Source organism: Bombus fervidus, chromosome 14 (genome assembly GCF_041682495.2).
Source record: "Bombus fervidus isolate BK054 chromosome 14, iyBomFerv1, whole genome shotgun sequence".
Taxonomy (NCBI): Eukaryota; Metazoa; Arthropoda; class Insecta; order Hymenoptera; family Apidae; genus Bombus; species Bombus fervidus.
The window spans coordinates 5,054,610-5,074,292 of record NC_091530.1 but is presented as its reverse complement, the minus strand read 5'-3'; the positions used below and the strand labels follow the sequence as shown (position 1 = coordinate 5,074,292).

Genomic DNA, 19,683 nt, shown 5'->3' with positions numbered 1-19,683 from the left:
TGTTTCGAACGCTTGTGATCTGTGGGCAAGCGAGACGCCATGAATTTCTAGTTTCTACGTTTGTTGAGGTGGTGTTTTTTGCTTGCACATTTAGATAACTGCGGCTTTTTATGTGAGTATACATATAATAGCAGAGTTGGCTAACATGTCAAAATCATTGGCTCTTGATAACATTACAATGTTGTATCTTATTGAGATAGGAATTTGGTGATTCGCGTCGTTTTAATTTAAATTACTTATGGATAGATGGATAGATATATGCCCACCGTTAAGGTTTTAAATAGGAAAAATTATGGTTCCTCTTTTATAGCATATATATATCTAAATAGAATATTAGTTGGAGAATTTTCCTGTAATTGTTAGAAGCCTTGGAACATAAACTTTATTTTATTAGTAGTGTTAGTTAGTTACTTATCACTAAGCTACTTATTAATAAGTCATTGGTTAGTAAGTTAGAATATTTTCCAGATTTTCATTCGTATGATACAATACTGCGTAGGGTTGGTTGAAGCTTTGTCTATCATAGAAACTACGAATATTTGCATTTCACAATTATCTACTCTCATGCACAATTTTCTTACATCTTATTTTTCGATTGTTACTTATTATTTAATTCTGGTTATGCGACTATATTCATAAACTACCAGCTTATTTAATTCATTATATCCCGTTGATACTATATTTTAGTATTTAATTCAAAGTTGTATACATGATAAATGAAAGAGTTAAATTCAGCAAAAATATAGAAATGATCATCACGTAAGAAAATTGTACAACGTTTTATATAAGTAGATATTTGTTTCCAGGCTTGGGTAATTCACGATAAGAGGTCAGTAAAATTCTCGCTCACAAATAATTGAGTGCAATGTGCTTTTTACATTAAACAGACAATGTCAGTGACGTGCAGGAGTAGAAATAAATAAAATTGATTATGAGAGAAATAGAGAGCGTAGCAGTGTAAAATCTCTGCTCGTTCTGTTTTGTTATTGCCTACCTAAGAAATATAGATACCTTAGAAGTCATAATCTATTTATCGCTGCAAGCATTTAGAAAAAAAGACACTGTGGGTGGAATACTCCATCAAATTCCGTATCTCCCCTTATCTCTAATCCTCCATAGATATCAATAACGACCCTTATCATAGAAAAACTTACCGTACCAATAACCAATGTCCCAAGAATTACCATTCCACGATATATTTAGTTTTCTTTCAAATCTTCCAAAAATTCAGTGCTCTCCGATAATTTATATAGAAAACAGATTCAAGTAATACATAGTTTCACCAATTTTTGTAGTAAAAAATTAAGAATCGGATAAACTTTAATCTCTCTCTCTCTCTCTCTCTCTCTCTATATATATATATATATATATACATTCGTGAATCTGAATGACAAATATTAATACAAACGTTTAATTTCGTGAAATTCGATTACTAACTTTTTCGCTATTTACAAGATGTATAAGTACCTACTTGAATTACACGTGTAATGTTCAAGAATGTACTTAAAAGTACTTTGATATTTGAAAGAATCGGATTCCATAAAAGAAGTATGTACTTGAACCTTGTAGGATAAGGAACTACAATCAGAGATATACATCATGTATTTCACTTGAGTTCGATATTGTACACAACGAGCTATTGCAAGCTTCCGACTACGGTTTAGCGTTCAAACATGTTTTACGTCATCTCTTACTTAATTCAACTAACATTTATGCAAGTTTCACCACTTTGTGGGAAATATATCCAGAGAGATTAATTTTCAAGTAAATATTTAAACGAAACATCTTCCGCAGCCGCTGTACAAACGTTTCAAAGAATATCACCTAAACTCGAGTCAACTTAAAATCCAATCCGCAAAAAGAAAAAAGACTGACAAACCATCTACCAATTATCACTACACCGCGCATTTCTATGCACTTGAGGAAAATTTGAAGATGCAAACGTACAGAACGAACATAACATGCAAAAATATATAAAATATCCAAAATATAGTACTCGTAATATTTGACACCAGAACTACCGATCTTTAATATTTACCTAGATAAATATAATTTATTTACCTATAAATCGATATAATTCAAATGATATTAAATAAAGTAAGCGTATATATAGTAATTAAGCTCCGTCTAAATAAAAATCAATGTTAATTTTAGCAGAAATATTCGTATCCTTTTAATAATAATAAGAAAAGATGTAAAACTCGTCATTTTGATGAATAGGTACGGTAGTTCTAGTATAAATAGAGAAAAAAATGTTCTGCCTAGATTCTGCGCTTTCAACGCTTTTACTCTGCTCCATTCCTAATCTACTCTTTGATTCATAAAAATATGAATTCCATAAATCTCCGCGATCTAATTACCATGTTCCGCATTCGTTCGATTCCTAATCTCCGATCGAAAGTTGGTCGAGCAACCAGAATGCGGAGAGAATGGGTCGTTGACGCGCGTCGCCCGGGTCGTTCTCAGCGTCGTTGCCTATGGTATCCTGGTGTCGCGATAAATTTCGAGATTCCCTCATAACGTTGCAATGGTGTCGGTCGCTCGCGGGCCATGCGCGCGAGCGATCGCAGAGTTTCTAGCGCGCGGGGCCGGGCGTATATCAATCGCGGTTAATTAGTCGGCCGCTGGAGGCAGCCAGGCCGCTTCGTGGGCGACGAATAAAGGCCCGGCTACGCACGAGCTGCGGCGCACCATCGAGCAACGCGATACCGTTGACCCCGATGGTAAATTGTCTTTCGAGAAAGCACCCGGCAGATGCAAACCGCGCGGGCCTTTAATTAATTGCGCACGCATCGCGCGGCAAACCAACACCAGGAAACCGAACGAACGTTGCTTCGCCGAGCTAATCACGATTAATTAGCCCGGCGGGCTTCGATTTAGAGAAATAAATCGTCTAACGACGGTGGGAAATGAACCGGGAACCTGACTTTTCAGACCGAGGTCAACTCCCTAAGAGGACGACTATGCGGTCGTCTCTGGGGGTTTTCACAGGTCGAGTTAACTTCTACGTCTCGTTATCGATAGGTGAAACGAGACAGAGCGTCGAGACAGGAGGAAAAAAAGATCGGTCACAATGGCTGGCTAGAAAGCGGTACCGAATTATTCGCTGTTTATGGAAACACCAGCGTGCAAGCTTCCCTATCGAACAACCTCGAGTAACAATGAGCGCCTGAAACGGATACGCTTTGCCTTCGACGTCGATGCTTCGCTGACCTTTGCATCCGCGTCTCCGAATACAGATAATTGAATAGTTCGCTCGTGAAAATCGGAGGAAAGAAATTCGTTCGATGGAATTCCTTCGGGATCAACTGTCCGGTCCGGTTTCTTTTGGATGGGTGGTTTTCTTCCATGGTTGTACGGATTTAGGTGGGTGGATCAAGGAGAGAAACAAGAGTTGGATGGTATCTTTGAATTCTCAGCAAGATTTAGGTAATTCGAAGGTATATGGAAACCTGGATTGGTTTCGTTGGAACGAAATATAAATTCTACTATAGATGTATTGATAGTTTTGATGGAGGATAAAGATGGAATTAGAGGCACAATGGTTGACAGAATTTTATTTTTGGATCGAGTAAATCTTTTTAAGGTATCGAATTGTAAAAGATCGTTTTTATTGATTTAAGATCCTTCTTCGTATTTTATCTTTGAGCAATCTGACACAATTTTGTAATACTTATCAATATCCCTACTAAACTACAGAATCGTTCTTTAACTCAGACTTTAGAAGCGGTTTTCAACAAAAGTAAGAATACTCTTTTGATGGACACCAAAGGAGAATTTACCAACAGGCACATCAACATTTCACAGTTATCAAAAGGTACACAACGTACTCAAAGTAACTATTATTTTCATTATCACTGTCACTTAATTTGGTACCAAACCCAAAACACCTGCGTTCACACACAAGATTATTCTTTCTCTGCAAACTTCAATTTCATCCTCGTGAACACATACCTACGATTAACGATCGCGTGGTTCTACCTACATCTAAATACCTGCCACTTCTCCATCACTTATTCACCTTTCAAACACGAAAAACTCGAAATGATACCTTTAGATTCAACGAGACAGCTCGAGACAGATCGACATTGATTCTGACGTTATTGGCATTGAAAGTGGAGCGTTATCGAACAAGCCGGATTGCACAGATTTTTTCGCGGATCCTAATCGCGGTGTGCAACCTCCACTTCGTCTGAGTGCGATGTTGGTAAACAAAAGGCTGGATATCTAAATCGCGACGGGCGTATCACGGGCTCGCCGGCTCGAGAGGGTCCCTAATACCGGTTTCCTTATCTGCGCACGAATCGAAATCTGGCGTGTCGCACGCGTTTCCAACGCGTTCCCGGCGCTCGTTGCACGCACCTCCCGAACACACGAACGCGACTAACGTTCACCGGAACCGGTTGAAATTTCGACGCGAGGGAGTAACGCTCGACACCCGGTGAATTCGTCGAATTCTCTGTGAAACTGGCGGATTCCAACGCATTACGATACGAGCGTAACGAGAGCAATCGTTCAAACACGATCGTTATCGTTGTTACGATATAATTAGCGGATAGCAGAGAAATATAAGTTTTCCTTTTCAAATGGTGTTTTTTCTTTTTTTCTTTTTTTTTTTTTTTTTTTGCCGATTGAGAGTAAAATGTAATACTTTCACACACAATTAATGGATAATAAAGAAATACTTATAGGATTTCACCTTGGGAAATATGTTTCACTGATGGAGAGTAAAACGGAACTTCTTGTATAATTTGTAGGTAATAAAGAAGCGTAAGATTTTTCTTTGGAATAGTATTTTTCACTTATTGAGAGTAAAATAAAGCTTCCCATATATGTACATAATTAATGACCAATAGTAGAGTGAAACATTTTTCTCTGATTGAAAATAACATAAAATTTCCATGAGAACTGTAATTTAAGTACTCAAGATAAAGATTGTTCGTCATTTCTCTGAATATCAAGCACTTTTTCAGTTTTTGCCGATGCTCTCCAGATAACCCTGATCCATGATGAGTCGCGAGAGAACGGGATCGCGAGCTGGGCCAAACTGAATGATTTATAAGGCACGGTGAAGAACGAAGTGACGAGGACGCGTATATTGTGGAAAATGGAATACCATGAAAGAGATGTTCACGAACTACGATATAATCTTGACGGAGACCATTTCGGGAACCCAACAACTATACGATTCTACACAGAATACTTCACAGAAACTTTATGTTTCAACTCAACTCACATTCAACAACCAGAAAACGATTTCGGAAGAATTTATATCATACACATCAATTTGTTCGACCATCTAGAGAACCTCACTTTACGTCACAGCACAATGTTACATCCGATTTTCGTCACGATTGATCCGGATGACGTTTATCAATTTCGCAGAGTTAAACAAGAACCATAAGATCGATTTTATCACTCTAAGGATAGTAATCACTGGTCGTAACGCGAACTAGATCACTAACAGTGGATTTACATCCTGTGTAGGCATAAGATGATCACGTACCTGGGTTCATATCCCGCGAGCTGCCAGTTTCTCTTCAAGCAGCAGTTGCACTGTTACCCTCAGAACACTGTATCGAAGCACGATATTTATATTTTTTTTTTTTATCTTCTTTCCGAGTGAACAACTAGCGATCGATCAGAGGGTCCGAACACTTTTTGTTGATCGCGTTTCGCGCGTTTGCTTCGCACCAAACCGGGTCGTAAACGAGGAACCGGGTCGTGAACAAGGAACCGGGTCGTGAAAGAGAAACCGGGTCGTGAACAAGGAACCGAGTTGTAAAAGAGACGTATACCAGCGTAAATTGTTATTTACGCTAAGGAGAGAACACGATGAAACGAGAAATACGAAATACGAATACGTTTAAAAAGCACCACACACAGTTTTCAGCGGCGTCCACGAGCAAATAATACCAGGAGAACGATCACCCTCGCGAATCCGAAGATCTACTAAGGAATACACCACGCTAACTATCCTTTCAGATTCGTGCACGTCCCGACACTTCGACACTCGTTGTCCAAGACTCTGCAGAAGAGGAGATACAGAATCTGTCGGCGGCTACAGCCGGTCATTCGTTGCTTGCGATGAATTTTCGTTTCACCGATACGATATACGGTGATCTAAGCGAATTCCGTGTGGCGATGCTCGTGATGGTAGTCCGTCCGTTGCTGTGTCGAATGATAGCCAAGTTGTATGTTTCCTTCCCTTCTTTTGGTTCTGTTTGCCTCCTCTGGAACACGAATTCCGTGCGACGCGTCACAGCCTGGCTAGAGGACACGGAACGAGACCGAGAACAAGTCACGCACTACGTGGAAACACCGATCCTCGTTGTGCAACACCGTTTTCTTCGGTCGCACACGCAGCGCGGACTTGCCGATAATCCTCGTTGACGAGTGTGGCGGTCCAACCGGCAGAAAAAAAACCAACACCGCGACCGCGTTCAACCCCTCGATAAACGCGAACGATGCGAGGCCCGTGACGAGGGGGTGGTGAGAGTGCGTTGCTCGTGGCGTGAAAACGGCGGCGAGGGCTCGCCGGGCTCCGCGGCTCTCTCTCTCTACGCACGGAATAATATTTTAATGAAGGAAAGGCCGGACAGCGAAGTGCCCACGTCGGGTCGCGCTGCCGAACTGCTCGCTTCCCCGCCCCTCCGCGGCCGGCCGCTTCCACCCCTCCACGACACCGCGACGGCCGAGTGTGCTCCGTGTCCCGACTATCCCCACCATTCGTCTTCCCAGCACACCAAGCCGCGCTGACGGGTCCCTCTACGCCTCAAGCACCGTAGCAGCTGCGCCGCCGTGACGGTGGGGAAACCTGGGCGTGGTCTTACGCTGCGACGGGGCGTGGCCTCGCCGACCCTGGATGCTGCGTTGACGTTGCCTGGTGGGGGAGCTTGCCGAGCTGTTCTCCCACCGCAACCCAAGTCTCTACCCCTACTACTCAGCGTGGTTGCGGCCGGCCAAAGACAGCGCTGCCGCGACAGCGCAGAAGCCGAGAACGACTCTGCTGAGACACCGGGAACACCGGGTGGGGGTAGAGACGCGAGTCGCTGCTCCTGCCTTGCAACTTCCCGGATATCTTTCCGGTAAACTTTCCTCTCCGAGGGGTAGGCTCTCTTCTGCCTCCTCTCTCGCTCTCCCTCTTCGCTCGCTCGCTCGTCCGGACGTATCGTCTGCCCGACTCGATCGAAGATCCAGGATTTCCGACGGCAGGAGACGCCGGTAGACGTCTTCGTTGTGTACTTTCGTTCTCCTTCCTTTTTTCGACCAGCCCGCCCGGTCCCTGTGTGAGAGTTTATCGGTGTGTCTGTGCATGATTTCCTCCTTTTCAGGAGAACCTGTTAAATTGTGACTCGCGTCGCCGACCGTCCAGCCTGGATCAATTTGGACGAGTGTCGAGCGGAGAAGCAAGTGCGTTTTCGGTGACTCGTCGCGTCTCGTTAACGGGGACGAGGGTCCGTCTCCGTTTCACCACGCATCTCTTTATCATCCGTTCGGCGTAACGATGGATATTTGAGAATCTTCCAATCCGGTGGAAATTACATTTCCACGATGTTTACGCCCTCCAATGGAAAATTGACAAATACGTATAAATGTGCGATTTATTCGTCGTCTACGCAAGTTTAAATGTTATAAAAGTCTCTCAGCAGAATAAATTGAAAAGGTTAGTACGAAGCACAGCGAGGTAGGTACCGGTATTTCCTCTCGCGCAAAACGACGACAACCGCCATTGTGCTTGGTACTGGTATCCTCGCTGTGTCGACTACCAGCGATTATTCCTGCGAAAGATAACCAGAAAACGCAAGAATGCGATTTCCATCGGGTTTCTGAATGAGGATGACGAGTTTCTGTGGGATATTTAGCCAGCTACAAGAAGCTGTCCTTTTATAGCACGGTGGAAGACTTATCGTTTCTTCGACTTAAGCGCTTCATTAGAGACGATCATGAAAAATGTCAATGTTTTCCTCGTTGGTACGCCGTGTTTCACCTATTTGTAATGATACCGTGTATTAACACTTATTAACACAGGCACTACGAAAGTGGGTAGGAGTTGGTGTTACCGGTGACTGATCACTAGCTTAGGAGATTTCATGCTTTCGAAACGTTTGCCCGTTAATTTGCGCGTAAATTCGTTTTCCGTCAGGGACGGCTGTCGATGCCTCTTAGAACCTCACGACTCTCTTTGGCCTCTAATTAGCTCGATTTGCTCGTTCTTGTTAAAGGACGAGACGAAGATAAATGGACTAGGCCTCATAGAAGTTTCCACGATCATCTTGTTTCAAGAACGTCCGCTAATCGGCTTATTAGAACCAAAGCTAATTGCAAGGTCTTGTTTTGGATCGGGTCCTGATTAAAAGAGCAAACAGTCCTTTCTTTTACCAATTAAACGACGTATCGTAACTGTTTTACGCACTCTGTTTATCACCGTTTCGCGTAAAAATTTATTTCACTCGTTAAACATTGAATAATAAAATAATTCCTATTGAAAGATAATAACTGAGATACATTAAACAGGTATCGTTTTGTACGTATCGTATAAGGTAGAAACAATGTATTAAAATACATTGTTATATAAATTAGAAAAATGTCAATTATCGTGCTATAAAATCTACTTAAATTTCTACTTAGATTTCTTCGAATTCCATCAAATTCTAAAGTCTATGCGGAAGAAACAAACTTGTAGTAACGGAAAGAACGAAGAAGTAAGAAGCAAGTATGTCGAAAATATCCTTTCAAAATAGGAAAAAGAGTTTCACTCCTTATTAGAATATTATACATCGAAATTAATTCCACTTTGAAAAGCGTTCGCGTCTCAAGAATTCACTATACAAGTGGAAAGAACCTGCTGCTGATAATTTTATCAAAACATTTACGCTGGAAGTCTCTGGTCTACGGACTGACCGGTGGAAAGCAAGCGAGTGCGTTCGAAGAGGGTTGAACCGGCCGTTTAAGGGGCAAAACGTAGAGAGTACGGGACAGGAGAGGCTATCTGTGAATGGATGGACCGAGAGGGAGAACGCAGTGTTCGTTTAAAAAGGGACCCCCTTGCCCCGGGCTCTGTCTTCAGTCAGTTTTACTGCACTTTCAGGATTCCGATGCCGTGGATGGCCAGGTGTCTCGTCTCCAGCAAAGGGAAACTCGTAAAGTGACTTTAAACCGATTCCTTCTTTCGTTCCGGTGAATCACTTTTCCTTCGTGCAAGGATGTGTGCCACCTCCCGTTTCTTTTTCTTTTATTTTTTTATTTTTTTTTTTTTTTTTTCATTTTTGGAACAGAACACGCCCGTTAGTGACGTTCGGAAATCCGTTGTTCTCTATGAATCCTGGATGGATTCTTTTGAAGGTAGCAAAATAAAGAACCGCGATAAAAATTTTGGATTTCAGATGTTCATGTTCGCGTTGTGATTTAAAACGAGATGTAAAAGTTGTCCGAAAGAAGGGAAGGTTTGCCTGTGAAGGAGTTCGTAACAATGAACGAAAGAGTACGATTAATTTGGCCGCTCAATTTTTCATTCGAATAAAGAGAGTTAGAAGACACTTTAAGAGGAAATTAATTTTGGAGTTCTCTTAACTTTTTGCCAATTTTGTATAGTTTCGTCTCATTTTGTAATAACGGAATTCATGATGTAACAAGGAGAAAGAAGTTAGATTTGGAAGAATAACGTTCCAGAAGCCTATATGATCACATTATATTGATACAGATGTTGTTATTAAATTAACTGTGACGATATCTTGTGCTTTCTCAAGTTATAGAAACACTATATTCTTTATGTTTTTTTATTATAGCTTTCCCTACCTATCATTATGAAAAATTCATCCAAATCCGAGATTCTCCTCGTAGCTTTCTCCTTTTTCCATATTCTAAACACTTTCTTCCCTCCAAAGTTTAATTTCCGGCACATTTCCCGCATAAAGAGAGCCAACCTCCTTCTGTATTCCAGCTCGATAAAATATACGATATAATAAACCACCTTTAAAGCCTCGAAGTATTCCAATCTCTGCTATCATCCCACACGATCTCTCCAACGTTTCACTCGGACTTCGCCATAGATCGTTTGCTCTTTATACCTTTCTAAAATCACTTCCAACACCAAGTAATTAAATCTAATTCTCTTCTCACTCGTCAAGAGTGACCAAAGTTCCTCGAACAGAGCTCATCTATGGATAGATATAATTTCTTTATATTGGAATACTAGATCCATATATAACAATTACATTTTGTTCATCGTATTATAAAAATTTATCATAATTGGATGCGTCGACTCTGGGTCGAGTAGTTTTCGTACGACACGTGGTGTGTAAACGCCGAGGTGCGGAATGTAGCGTGACGGTCCCTTCCTAATCCTGTGTTTCTTGTAATTTTATAGTTGCTTTTACGAATTTTTCAATTTCCAATAGAAATATCACAAAATTTCTTCCCCAGGATCTTTATTTTTTAAATATCTTTAAACGTCGAAATTTATACGAAAGTTCTACACATTAAAGCTTCGAATTTCCTTATACACTTATAACAATGGAATTTTGGTTACCTAGGTAAAGGTTAATCATACCTGCTACCCTGGCATCAGAGATTCCATATGAAGCGTAACACTTTCCTTCAATCCGTCATCTCTGAGACAACAGACGGAGGACAGAGGAAAGAGAGAAATCAGGACGCTCAAAAAATACAAAGGATCGGAGCGTGCGTCGAGCGGTGGTTCGTCGGTCCGCGCGGTTTTATGGGGTCGTCAAAACGTACCGCGATACTTCGGTATGCGGCCAGCTCCACGCATTCCACGTCGTCGCTGAGGCGCTCACCGTGAGCTGCTGACCATGGCCCGAACTATGAGAAATATTACAAAGAGTTAAAACAGCGACACGGTAGCCGACGATCCGCTTTCTGCCGGTGGGAAACGCTCCGCGCGAAAAAAACGCCGCGGCCGCTTGGGAACCCGAAACGATTCCGCTCCGTTCTGGCCGTAAAATCGAATTACTATCGTTTTACTCGACAACTATCCGAACGATTCGAAAGAGAATCTCTCGACGCGAAACCGTTCGCGCGGCCACCGGTTAAATCCTATGGAAATTTCTGCGGGCAGTAAAAGCTAGCAACGAACGAAGAGAACGCGCTAGTCCGGCTTTGATTTCGATTCGACGCCTCGGTTCCTGGCAATCTTCCTTGCTCGTGAACTTGACTTTTCCAGAGTCGTGTGTTTTACGGTGGCACGCGTGAATGATGGTCTCTGTGTGGATTTTTGTTAGTTTGGTTCGGGTACCTACAAGTCTTTTCTCGTGTTCTTGGCTATCGATACAAAGAAAGAATAAACGTGTACCTGATAACTCTCTAACGATAAAGAAAAAAGTTAAGTTACAAATATAGATCTAAATACGCAGGTACATGGGAATTATATCCACGAGAAGAAAGAAAATCGAGAAATCACGACGTCCAAACTCGTCAATGAGAACGATATGAAAGAAAAATTGCCGAAAATCTGGAGAAGATTATCGGAATAATATTACCAATACCGACACGTTACAAATCCAACATCTACTACCGCGTTCTTCACGTTTATTCGACTTTTACAATTGTCATTTCTTTAAAACAACTTCAAATCAAACACCAAACCCAACAGACGACGCAAAGAGAACAAACGTCCGATCGGTCAGTACAAGAATACCAAGCAACTAATTTGAGTCAAAAGTCCGACGCAACTAGAATCCCTTCTTTATTTACCGACCCCTTGCGCGGCTAAGAAAACGGTCGCGGAATCGACCAGTTTGACGAGATTTATGATTTCAAGCATAATACACGATGGCGATCCTTATTCGTCGGTTAAGCTGGCTAACGTGTACGAATCGGTAAGAAGGTCGGTGGCTCGCGTTCGTCGGCCAAAAGGAGGGTGAAACTCACGGCGCCCGGCAGTCTGGTCTGTCCGGTTTCCTTCCGGTTGAAAAGTTGCGCAGCCCACCGGCCAGTGCGTGCTCCTCGTCTCACCAACGACATTTTTCTTTTCTCTCTCGTTCTTCCCTCTATATTCATCCTATTCTTCACCCCTTTTGCGTCCAGGATTCGCCCCGAGGAACCGTTCACCTGGCAACGGGCCACGTTGCGTGCGTCTCACGAGTCGACGAGAGAACGTCCTTCCTCGAGAGGGTTGCTGTCTCCACCCCTCCTGTACGTGCTCGATGCACACGCAACCAGGGACGACCCTCCGAATCGTGTGCACGCGCGTGAGACCACGTAATTTTCTGACGAGTTCGCGTTCACCGAGCGAGGGTGAGGTCAGGTTTTGTCCCGGTGAAACCGTTCGAAGTCCGAATGCCACCGATTCGTGCGCGGTTTCGTTAAATAATGGAACTGGTTACACGGGTGACGAATTACGTGAGAATTTAATGGGCTTGTGGGAATACGAACGCGAAGAATTCGCGAGACTCCTTCGCTAATAGGTTGTTTCGAAGGTTTCATCGAGGTTGCGTTGTTCGTGACCCAAGAATTCTTGATTGTTCAGGCGGATTAGTGTGGTTTTTGCTTCGGCTTTACCTAGGCGCAGAGTGAATAGAATGTTTACAAAAGAAGGTATTTACGATTATAGTATCGTGGGATAGTTCTTGTACCATTTGAATTTTTATGGTTCTATGGCCGCGATAGCTAGCACATTGCGTAAGGGCGATAATTGCAATTTTCGAAGTATCTTTTTCGTTAAAAAAAAAAAGTCACGACTTCTTTAAAGGAATTTTCTATCAAACCAGAGTACAATATTCTACAGTTAATATAACGGAGTAAAAGAGCATTAATTTGCGCCACAAGAAAAGATCGACATAAACGTCAACGAGATACGTCACGTACTAATTCCTCTTTATCAAATCCCTAAACATCACGAACGATAAATTAGTATGAAAATTAGCTTCTCGCTCGAGTCCGAGAAATTTTTTGCCCTGCTAAATCTGTGCTAAACCCGGACAACAATCGAGCAACGGTGGAAGATCGAGCAGCATGGTCAGCTCTATTGTCTTCGTTGCTTCTCGGAATTTGTGTGTCCACGGTTATGAAGATGATCCTGATGTTTAAAGAGACAACGGTCTACGACCAATGAGAGGAAACGAGAAGAAGAAACAGAAGAGAATTTCGGCAAAAGAGTGCGTCAGGTAGCCACTGGACCTGGTGATAGAATTGTTCGATACTAGCAGGTGTTAGCCATCGGTATTCAAAGCAAAATATTTTTCTTACGTTCTCATAGCTGAGAGCTGCGAACATGGAAAGATTTCATCTCTTTGTCTAGAACCAGCCAGAATATTTTTTCGTCCTTAGGACACCCATTCCCCTTCTCTTTCCCCCGTAAGCCTTTCATTCCTCTTACGAAAATCTTCCTTCTTTTCCATCTACCTGTTCGTTCGACTGTGTCGTTGGTGGTGCTGATCCATGAAAAACCATCGCGAGATAAGTTTTTAAGTTTCCCGTTAGATCTACCAAAGAATCGAGGTGAAGATTTCGTAAGATTATTTATCTTACGATTCGTATCTTCTTGATAGAACAATAGCGAGCAATGATGAAGGTAATGCGAGGTTGTGAAGATTTCTATAACGATTAGTTTAAATATGACGATTGTGGTATTGTTTGAAGTCTTTGGGCTTCGTCTATTGTTATGGCGTTTACTATATAAAGTATAAAGTTAGCTGGTGTATTTTACATTAGATATTTACATACGCGTATACTCTTACGCGTACCAAGTGATTAATTGTAATTAATATTTCTTGTGCGTTATCGCGATCGGTGTTTTTAGTTTGAATGCATTGCTTTAAAACCGACTGCTCGATTATTAAGAAAATAAAATTGATTTGAAATTTATCGAATATATTGGAATATCGTTAGAAGCATTCTAGGTTAACAAATCCATTGTATGTTTATCCAACTTCAATTAGCATCGCTCGCAAAACACATTTACCAATTTCCGTTTTCCGTTTCCTCCATCATCGGGCAAAAGTCAATTCGAAGAAAATAATAGCCACGCGGGGAGTAGAATTCCAATAAGAATCAGAGCGAACCGACAAGTTCATTTCCAGGATGCCATAACTCGTTGTTCGCGCTTTCTCTTTCCTCTCCTCTCACAGCCTCCTCATCCACACACCCAACTACAAAAATACCTATTGCAAACAACTTTCCTCGTTGGGAAACATCGGAAGTTAAATCTTTTGAAAAATTATACGCATTTCCAAACGGCTGAGAATCATAATGCTGTGAGATAGTTCACTGTTATTTTTCATAAGATAGTGTTCCACGTTATAAGAAATTCATCGTGTAGTCAACATAGTCAAATCGTGTAAACGTACGATGATAGAGAATTATAAAACTACCGATAAACGGTGAAATATATCGCTTACATTGACAATTCTACAACTATAGTTCTCTGCGAAGATAGAAATTCCTAGAAGGATAGTTAATATTCTTAATAACCATTAATTATTAATAAACATTAACGTTCTTAATTGTGACTCTCATAATTCAGTAACGTGTGTATATTCGTTACTTATTAACGTAACACCTTCTCGCTGAGTCAAATAATCTTACCATAAGGTTATTCCAATCATTTTCTCATATTTGATATTTTTTCTTGCTGGATCTAAACCGCACGGCATTTTCTTATTCTTTGGTTAATACATATTGGAGAAGTACACGCGATTAGGTACATTACACGCTAATGATGTTTCATAATACGCAACAAGTCTTATTATCGTGTACAAAGTTCAAGATCGAATTGTAAGATGCGGAAGCTTAGGTGACTCGAATAATCCTATTTTATTATATCCCAGTAGGACGAAGAAAAACCGTGAGACAAATATGGAAGGGGACGTTGAGAAGTAGCGGAGGATAATTGAAGGAGATAGAAACGGAAAGGAGGATGAAAGGAATGGGGGGATCGGCGTCGAGCAGCCGACAGGATACGCGAATGTAGTTTAAAGTCTAGACACAATGTAGGACCCCCGAATTAGTGGCCTGCCGCGCGCTGCTTCTACGGTAATTAACGAAATTAGTCGCAATTAGAGAGTGCTCGGCGTGTCCCTCTTCCCTCTGCTCAGCAATCGGAGAAGAAGAAAAAGGATGCCGTCAGACGATCGGAGTGCCGGGACGTCCTCGAATGGTGCGTTTACGCCAAGACTTAATGACTAACCGCATCGTCCGAAAAACTATCTAAGCACGAAACTATGGGAACCGGGAACTGTTCGACCCGCGATTACCATGCCGGCGGAAGGGAACAAGAAGAAAGGGGAGAGAGGACGTAGAGAGCGTTACTCTCCGAGCGAAGATCACGCTAACGGATAGAAACAACAGGACTATGGATGATTGGATCGTCAAGTTGGAGGATTTGATGAGATCGTTCTTGCATCGTAAGGATCATCGATTGGATATGATGCGATGCATTTTTCTATAAAATCAAAATATGTTTCATATATTCTCCGATACGTGATATTACGTTGGAGAAGCAGAATTATTTTACAGATTATTTTACTCTTGTTTTCATCCAGGTTGATAAAATATTAAGCGAGTAATTCCATTTAAGCGATAACAGCCTCTATACCAATCAATCATAAGTTAGAAAAATGTTCCAGTCGATACGATTAATAGGCATTTTACGAAGAAGAGGTATTATTTTGATATTTTCTTATCTTTGAAATTACTTGTACTCTTGTTCCTTTAACTCGATAAAAATGGCCACATCTGTATCGTATTATGTAACGCGACTTTCATTGAAAATCATAAGAAGCGTCGATTGCAAAAATGAACAGAGACATTATGAAAGAAATAAACCATAAATATAAATCTACAAGGACACCTTCCACTTGACCGTTCTGTATTCGATGCTAATACCAAATTCCCTTTCTCGCTAAACAACCCTTTATCTCGAATCGATACGATATCAATGAACAATCGTGTTTTCGAATCGCAGTGCCAAGAGAGAAATTCGAGGATCAAGGTCACGTAGACAGGTTCCAGCAACCTGTTAACCGTGAGGCTCATCGTCGAATGACACTGGTCAGCTCGACGACCGTACCGGGACCAGGAAAGCGGAAAGAAGCATGCAACGACCAGACACAAAGCGTAGAGAAACGAGGACCCTTCGTTATTCGGCGACCCCCAATAGGATGTTAGAAGAAGAACGCGTAGCACCTGTTTCGTCATGGATGACTGTGATCGCTCGAAAATTGTCGGTAAAACTATTGTAACAATGAACCACCCGCCACCGGTTGACCATTGTTCGATCACGAATAGTCTAGAAATGGTGCACCATCGTGCACGGAGAGATACTTTATACAGTGTCATTATTCGCAAGCGTGTAAATCTAATTCTCTTGTAACTGTCAGGCGGACTTAAGTGTAGGAGTACCTGCCATGCGCTTCATGGTCACTATGTGTCCTATCGGTTATTTATTACCTTTGTTTACAGTGTTTCATCCACAATTAACGTAAATTAGTCCCGCACCGATTAGATCCCTGGATGGAACTAACTCGTTTCAAGGGCTCATCCAACTGCGAGTTTGTCGGTATGGTCCGTTTCCGAGAAAGTAGAAACCAGAACTATCTGGCCCGTCTTTTTTTTTTTCGAATTTTTTCAAGATTATTGGTGGTAAGGATGAAATGCAGGTAATGCGGGATTTTGGATATCTTATGTGAAAGTTTGAACGAGGGAACAACGACAGTGTTGTCGAGGCATATTAGTTTGGAAAGTGTTGGATTGCAACGAAAATTCTAGTTGATCGTGTACACGTTTTTGTTTTGATACTGAAAAGTGTTCCTTGAGACTTCTGATTTCGTTAAAGCTTGATTGAACATCAAAAATCAATACGTGTAACATCGATGCTGGATTTATTCGTACAACGAAGGGGCTTGAGATGTTTCATGAACATGTTCATGAACTGTTTTATGAACAAGACGAATCTTTCATATTCCATACTGCGCTCTACGTTTGAAATTAAACCATTAGAGACTAGAGGAAAATTTCGAAATAATTCGATCGAGGAAACAACAAGTTAAAGAAATATTTCAGATAATTCTATTCAAAATGAAAAGTGTACCAACGAAGTGCTAAAATTTTTTTCGATACCCGGGTATTCACTGCAACGTCCCACGTAATTTTTCAATCACTTGCGACAATTTAATCAAACAAAAATTAAGAAACTAAAATTTATGCACGATGAGTGGATAACGTGCAACGATAAATCAAAAAAATAAACTCTAACAAGCAAAATAACAAAAATTCGTCCAACTGCCGAGATATTAAATTCTTATGTTCTCCCCGTGGCCTTTTTTGATTCATCCGAACGCTGGAACATGCAAATTTCGACACTTGGTCGATTTTACGATCTCGCTTGTCATGGAAGCTACTATACCGCGTTTAATATCTCCTCTTTATGAAATCCGTGGACGTGCACAGCTGAACACGCGGCTGATCGTGCACTATTATAGTTTATGTGTTCGATCTGTAAACAGGATTACACCGAGCGCCAGTCTAACTATACGTACACGTTCCTTCCAACCATTATTATCTTACGCTCGATGCACGTCGCGGCATTAAATCGTCGTACACCTGATCGGACTTTTACCCCTTCTTTTATTCGCCATAAGGCTGTGGTGCGAGAAGCGACGAATAAAAAAGAAACGGCGACGTGTCTATTACTCGCACCGTCGAAACGTATCTCTCGTAAAATTGTTTGCCAAACAAGGTACGAGCTCCGTTGACAGGTGAAAGTTTGCCTTCCATCGGATGTCTAAGTGGGATCAATTAAATCAACAAATCGTTACTGCTGGGAAATGTGGTTTTCTTAATTGTTGCTTAATCTCAACGAGTTTTGTTCGTTTGCAATTTAAGGGAGGGGAGTCGTTAGAGACGTTATTTAACTTCAGACACTTATTGTCCTAAGATACTCGATATTTAGGCATATTTTTCACTCAAAAATTTCGTGGAGCGATAAAACACTTAGTCATATGTCATTTATGATACGTTTCATTTTATCATAAATTATATACCGAAAAAAGAATATAATAAAATCCAATTATTGTAGTACCTAAGTACTAAGAATTCTACATCGAAATTTTCTAAGGTCAAGTATATTTTATTTAGATCTTGCAATAGATCTATTAGATTAATGAATTTGTCTTGTCAGTAGGAGATTAATTATAACACAATGAAATTAAAAATACACGATGCCGTTCAAGAAACTTCGATAACCTTAATGACCGTAAAAAGAAGATTTTGAAAAAATCTCGTGATTTGATGTATCTCCTAAAATAGTGCAATTTTTCCCTCTAACAGATTTGCATCTATGGTTTATAATTACTTTGAAGTCCCGAATTGCCCGAGTTGGCGGGAAAAAGTCTGATTCTTCTACGTTAAAAAGTCGACAAAGGGTGTAATCGTTGAAATTAAAACCAGAGATCGAACCTGAATAACAACTAATGTTACCGATCTTGCTTTTCAAACACGAAAGTCGATTCTTTTCAGTGATCTTTACGAGGCTAATGACAGACATCGGGAATACGAGCCGGCGTGCAGTGGAATGATTTCCAGTTTCACGGTCGGTATGCAAATTCGAGGAGTATCCGTGCGAGGCGTTCGAGGGTAATTCACGGACAAGAATAACACCTCGAGCGCGGACATTGAAAGCGAGCGGTCCGCGAACAATTCGCTATTTGCATTTCTGCGGCCAGCTCGCGAGGTGGCCACCGTCGTGCGTGCATGTATGACGGGACAAAAGAAGAGGGAACGAAGAACGTGACGGAAACTCAAACGGGTAAAGACGGGTTTGTATCTCCTCTTCGGTCGAAGGGGGTTGAAGACTTCGATCAGGGGATGAGAATTGTTTCTCGCAACAAGAGACGACCGTTTCCTTCCCTTTCTCTCATTATACCAAGTTTGATATATTCGAGATACTTGCCAAAGATTTAAAATTAGTACAACGATAGTACGTTTTCAATTTTCTCATATTACAGTGATACATTATCACGATTGCCTGCTTAATTGTTACTTTAACTTGATACTTAATTGTAATAACTAAATAATACGTAACTCACTTTATTATAGTAATTAAAACCAGACACTACTTTATGGGTAGTCTTATCTCCTCTATCATCTTCCGGTGTATTTAATTATAGTAATTTTCTAAACATTCGCGAGAGAATGAAATCTAGAGTGCATTCGACACAAATGAAGTCTTTAAAATATAATTAATAAAGTCGCGATAATCCTCGACGAAGATTTTCATTCCCACTCTGGCATCTAATAATTTAATTTTTCAAACACACGTCGACGTCGTTCTCTCGACTCGCACGACGCAACGTCAATTTGTTCCTACAAGAAGAGACGTCATGAACCATCGAACTCTCGTGATCGAAACTAGATCAGGAACGCGTTGGTTTTGCGTGGCGATTTGGTGGTCACATCAATGGCCACGGATACGTGTTCAGAAACGTGGAGCTGACTGCACGACGCGGTGGCCAGTGAAACGCACATAAAAGCGGTAGATAAACGTAAGGGGGCATTGATCGTCCGTCGCTCCTCCATTCACGAAGTTGCCGGTTATGGCTATACTTATGTGCTTAGGTGCACATCACATATACCGACCGTGTACACGTTTGCACACACGCGATACGATTACTCACGTGTGCACGAGGCCGACATGTGTGCATACTTGTATGTATATATGTGTGT

At 41.4% G+C, this 19,683-nt stretch overlaps 1 protein-coding gene across 11 annotated transcripts in view; it reads right to left on the bottom strand.

Annotated features, from left to right (window-relative positions):
* Zfh2 (Zn finger homeodomain 2) overlaps positions 1-19,683 on the bottom strand; it is a 399,771-nt gene that overhangs the window by 188,879 nt on the left and 191,209 nt on the right. The window contains exon 6 of one of the 11 annotated variants that reach the window (XM_072017176.1): positions 13,925-14,111. The exons of 9 other annotated variants lie outside the window; for them this stretch is intronic. The gene's annotated coding sequence lies outside the window, so the exon portion shown is untranslated. Of the gene's footprint in view, positions 1-5,506; positions 6,635-13,924; positions 14,112-19,683 lie in introns of those variants that run through there. One more of the 11 variants, XM_072017177.1, reaches the window with a different exon arrangement.